This window comes from Polyodon spathula, chromosome 4 (genome assembly GCF_017654505.1).
Source record: "Polyodon spathula isolate WHYD16114869_AA chromosome 4, ASM1765450v1, whole genome shotgun sequence".
NCBI lineage: Eukaryota > Metazoa > Chordata > Actinopteri > Acipenseriformes > Polyodontidae > Polyodon > Polyodon spathula.
The window spans coordinates 89,036,700-89,042,707 of NC_054537.1; positions in this window are offsets into that span (position 1 = coordinate 89,036,700).

Sequence of the window (6,008 nt, forward strand, 5' to 3'; positions counted from 1 at the left end):
GCTACTTTATAATTTGGGAGTTCATTACATAAAATGATGAATTCTGTGTTTATATGGTAACAATTAACGTAAAAAATAAGACAGCCCTGTGACAAACATACATTGCTTTAGAATTGCATTCATATATCTATGACAAAAATACATAAAAAGAAAAATTAACAAGATTTTTGAGTACATTTTACATTCTTTCATAGCCTCTGGCTGTTAAATTAAAAATTGACTTCTTACCATTGCAATATTGTTTACTGTTAGGCTGCTGCATTGTTTTGGTGAAATCCAAGCACAAATTCATCCGCCATTCTAATCAAGTGTGGAAAAACGTTTAGTTAGCTCTGTTGTTTTTGGCAAGTGACTTTATTATTGTAATACTGCTTTTTCCTGCTAAAGGAAAGGGTTTCCTAAATGGATCAAGGTAGAAGGTTCATAAACATTTTCTTTCGGTATCTAAAACAATAAGAAAGTATGTCTGCATTGTTTTAACAATATCAGCTTCACTAAACAACAGTAGAAGGTTAAAGGTTATCACTAGTAATCTTGGGAACAATAGAAAATGAAGAATTCCTTTGGTAATACATAAGATCGAAAATTAACTTTTATAGTCTAGGATTTTTTGTTTTTTTTAAAACGAAGTGCAATTAGAAATGTTGATCTGCAGCTTTGACAGGTAGCAACTACTTTGATATGTTTGTTTTCTAGGATTTTAATGACATCATACTGTCATGGTACTTTTAAAGATTTTGGAAATGTGTGTTCCAAGTATGGAACGGCTGGAGAGGGTAAAGATCAAACCCCTGCCTTTGGCAATTATTTTAATACAAAGTACTTCTCTTATAATGATTATTGTACTGAATTAGTTATAGTCTTTCTTTGAAAATATATTGTTTTGGAGTTAAGAATCATACATCTTTTACAGGACAGATTTTGTTTTATGAATTTCATATTACAATGCATCTATTCTGGAGTAAGTGTAACACAAAGCCCACATTAATAGTACGTAGTTTGAATTAGTATTAATAGTAAGGGCACAGCTTTAGCACAGCACACAGTTCTCTTGATACATAACATCTGATAAAGTAGCATAGCCCCTCCTTGGTTATCATAAAATGACAATTTACCATTTTGAAATAAAAAAAATTAAGCAACAAAACCGCTACTATCATAGCGTACTACGTCTATCTTTACCTCTACCTCTGCCTCTATCTTTACCTCTACCTCTACCTCTATCTCTACCTCTACCTCTATCTTTACCTCTCCCTCTCCCTCTACCTCTACCTCTACCTCTCCCTCTACCTCTACCTCTACCTCTATCTTTATCTCTACCTCTGCCTCTATCTTTACCTCTACCTCTATCTCTACCTCTGCCTCTATCTTTACCTCTCCCTCTACCTCTATCTTTATCTCTACCTCTGTCTCTATCTTTACCTCTGCCTCTACCTCTATCTTTACCTCTATCTCTGCCTCTATCTTTACCTCTCCCTCTATCTTTACCTCTACCTCTATCTTTACCTCTACCTCTGCCTCTATCTTTACCTCTCCCTCTACCTCTATCTTTACCTCTACCTCTGCCTCTATCTTTACCTCTGCCTCTATCTTTACCTCTACCTCTCCCTCTATCTTTACCTCTACCTCTACCTTTACCTCTACCTCTGCCTCTATCTTTACCTCTACCTCTCCCTCTACCTTTACCTCTACCTCTCCCTCTATCTTTACCTCTACCTCTCCCTCTATCTTTACCTCTACCTCTACCTTTACCTCTACCTCTCCCTCTATCTTTACCTCTACCTCTGCCTCTATCTTTACCTCTCCCTCTATCTTTACCTCTACCTCTACCTCTATCTTTACCTCTCCCTCTATCTTTACCTCTCCTTCTACCTCTATCTTTATCTCTACCTCTTCCTCTATACCTCTCCCTCTATCTCTATCTTTACCTCTACCTCTACCGCTATCTTTACCTCTACCTCTACCTCTATCTTTACCTCTCCCTCTACCTCTATCTTTATCTCTACCTCTGCCTCTATCTCTTTTACCTCTGCCTCTATCTTTACCTCTACCTCTGCCTCTATCTTTACCTCTACCTCTCCCTCTATCTTTATCTCTACCTCTACCTTTACCTCTACCTCTGCCTCTATCTTTACCTCTACCTCTATCTTTACCTCTACCTCTGCCTCTATCTTTACCTCTACCTCTCCCTCTATCTTTACCTCTACCTCTACCTCTACCTCTACCTCTACCTCTACCTCTATCTTTACCTCTACCTCTCCCTTTATCTTTACCTCTACCTCTGCCTCTATCTTTACCTCTCCCTCTATATTTACTTCCACCTCTACCTCTATCTTTACCTCTATCTCTACCTCTATCTTTACCTCTGCCTCTATTTTTACCTCTCCTTCTACCTCTATCTTTACCTCTCCCTCTATCTCAATCTTTACCTCTAGCTCTGGCTCGATCTTTACCTCTCTCTCTATCTTTACCTCTACCTCTGCCTCTATCTTTACCTCTCCCTCTATCTCTATCTTTACTTCTATCTCTACCGCTATCTTTACCTCTACCTCTTCCTCTATCTTTATCTCTACCTCTGCCTCTATCTTTACCTCTCCCTCTACCTCTATCTTTACCTCTACCTCTGCCTCTATCTTTACCTCTACCTCTACCTTTACCTCTACCTCTGCCTCTATCTTTACCTCTACCTCTACCTCTATCTCTACCTCTACCTCTATCTTTACCTCTACCTCTACCTCTATCTTTACCTCTAACTCTGCTTCTATCTTTACCTCTACCTCTCCCTCTATCTTTACATCTACCTCTGCCTCTATCTTTACCTCTACCTCTACCTCTATCTTTACCTCTACCTCTGCCTCTATCTTTACCTCTCCCTCTACCCTCTATCTTTACCTCTACCTCTGCCTCTATCTTTACCTCTGCCTCTATCTTTATCTCTACCTCTGCCTCTATCTTTACCTCTCCCTCTGCCTCTATATTTACCTCTACCTCTATCTTTATCTCTACCTCTGCCTCTATCTTTACCTCTACCTCTACCTCTACCTATACCTCTACCTCTAACTCTATCTTTACCTCTATCTTTACCTTTACCTCTACCTCTACCTCTGTTGGAGACTTAACCAATGTTGCCCATTACTTTTTAGTCATGCTTTAAAATATGTTTAATCTGGATAAAAAAATATAACATTGTGTCCGGTAACCGAGCAACATGAGTCTTTCAAGTCCCTTTAGTATTCGCAATATTTCTTTTCAAGGCAGGTTTTTGGCTTTCCTGTTGTATTACCAGCAGATTTTCCATGCAACACTAATAAATACTGTAAACATGAATCATATTTGAAAAGAAGCAGTACATTTTGTCATTTTTATTATTCTTGAATAATATTCTTGTCTCACACGTACAATATAAATTGCCCTTTTTTAGTTACAAAAATGCTTATTATTACATAAACTAAATTATTTGATGAAACTGAGCATAGTAATTCAGTGCTAAGTAGAGGGATAGTCACTTCTTTAGGTCCTATTTGCAAACAATAAGTAGATGTATATATTGATTGTCTACAGATGGTTTTTTCTGACAAGCTTTGTGACAATTCAGAAAAATGCGAGTTTCTGGCATTCAGTACATGCTTCAGCCCCTGAAGTGCCACTATTAATAACTATATTATTACTATTTAAACAATAATACCCTAAGCAGAGGACCTTCACTGGAATGTATAAACATGCTAGTAATGCTTCATATTGCATGACATCAATTAATATTAAATATATATGCAATTGCATATTAAATGAATATACAATAGCTGGTTTCTTGCTAAATGTTAACCAAATGTCGATTGAAAATGTAATCGCATATCACATCCATTTATATTACGTTTTGTTATCCTTGAAAATATGTAACAATTTCCCATTATTTACATGTTTTAATTGAAAATAGTTAATCTGACTATAATCTGAACATATTAATTTATGCCACGCAATATAAAGCATTACCAGCGTGTTTTAGTCACCAAGCAGCAACAGCGTTTTATGCCACAGTTGTCTGTAAATCTCTACATTCTTGATGTGGGGGTATTATTGTTATACAGCAACCAAGGCATTTTAGTTTTGCAGTTCAGTTGATGAGGTTTCATGCAGGCTACCAGGGACGATCAGCTGGCAAGTGGGGCTCCATTTTATAACTTATAAGAAGGTCTCTTATTAACAATGTAATGGTTCTTATGGTACGTCATGGTAGAAGCAAAGCTAAATCGAAGTGAAAACATAGAGAAGCATGGTAAGTCTGATATGTACTGTATAGGGAAGCATTGTTTGCAACTCTGGTTAACCTTAATAAAGTATGTAACAGTATAAGCAAGGAAAATACAGTAGATGCCGCTTATTAGCAATCCTGATAATAACAACTTCCGGTTATTATCAACATTTCTGTGGGAACCAACCCCATCCCATAGACTTTAATGCTATCGGATTTCGGATAACAACAACGGCATGCCGCTTAGACAACTTTTTCAAAAGTTTCCATGGTTACAGAATGAGTGGGATGCAAAATTGGCACGCATTTTATATATGTCATAACGTACTGAAATCACCCTTGTACAATTGCAGATAGCCTACACAGTAGATCGGGACGCACTATAGGTCTACATTTATATACTGTACACGGATTGTCTATGTGTAGGACTAATGGCTACCAAATGCGTAGACCTGTCTATAGCCAGTAAAGTTAGAATTCTAGAGGCTCTACGTACACCCGGAGCTAAGCAAGTGGACGTTGCGGAAAAGTTTGGCATTTCAAAATCTGCCGTTTGCCGCATTCTAAAGATGAGTAACAACATAATGAGGGGGTATGAAAACAGCACAAACCGAGGCCGTAAGCACCAGCATTGATGTTGGCGATGCTTTATGGCTCTGGTACTGTTAGAAACTAGTGCAAAAATGCAGGGAAAAGAGTTCATTCATCAGCTGGGTGGCTCAGTCGTTAGAAAACATGATACAACTTGGTTCAACATAAAGAACACAGCGAGAAATAAAATGCAGACCTTCCAGCAGCTGCTGAGTGGATAGCAAACACCTTACCTCTGATTTTACATGAGTTCCAGCCAAGTAACATCTTCAATGCTGACAAAACTGCTCTGTTCTACTGGGGCCTTCCAGACAGGGGACTAAGGGGGTAAGTGTTTACAGGCAGGAAAAAACAATGGACCGCATTACATTGATGTGCTGCGCAAACATAGATGGGACAGAGAAGCGCCCTCATTTTGTAATTGGAAAAAGTAAAAGCCCTCGCTGTTTTCCAAAAGATCACTCGCACCTTCCTGTGACCTACAGTAATTCTGGAAATGCCTGGATGACAAGTTCACTGTTTATAGAGTGGCTGAAAAATTGGAACAAGGAGCTAATGCTACAAGATCATCACATTTGCCTTTTAAGTGACAACTGCCCAGCTCATCCGTACAACATTGAAATGTCTGACATTGTGTTGCAGTTTCTTCCACCGAACACAACCTCTGTCATGCAACCGATGGACATGGGGGTCATTAAAAACTTAAAAGGCCACTACAGCTCTCGTCCAACACATGCACAGATGCAGAACTTTTGAAGGCAGTAACAGTTACTATCAACTTTTGGCTGGGAACCGAGGGGTTGATAATAAGTGGCATCTACTGTATGTATGTGTTGTTTAAGTCCTTTATTTTCATCATTATGCGTTTATTGGGTGTAAGGGCATCTTGGTGTTATATTATAAATTACAAAGATTTCTAACGTGTTTTAATTGTTTTTTGTTTTGTTTTGTTTTGTTTTTTTTTAAGAAATGCAGCCCTCTGTATATTCCCTACTCTCTCTGCCTAGCCTGCAACCTCTGGTAATATTTCTAAAATGAATTTCAGTTATACTGTCTGCAGTACCTTTATGAACAGAACTCCTTCATAAATACAGCAAGGTTTTAATCATAGACTTAACCCTAGGGTTAGTATTCTGTAGTCTGTAATCACAGTATTCAGAAATTTCTA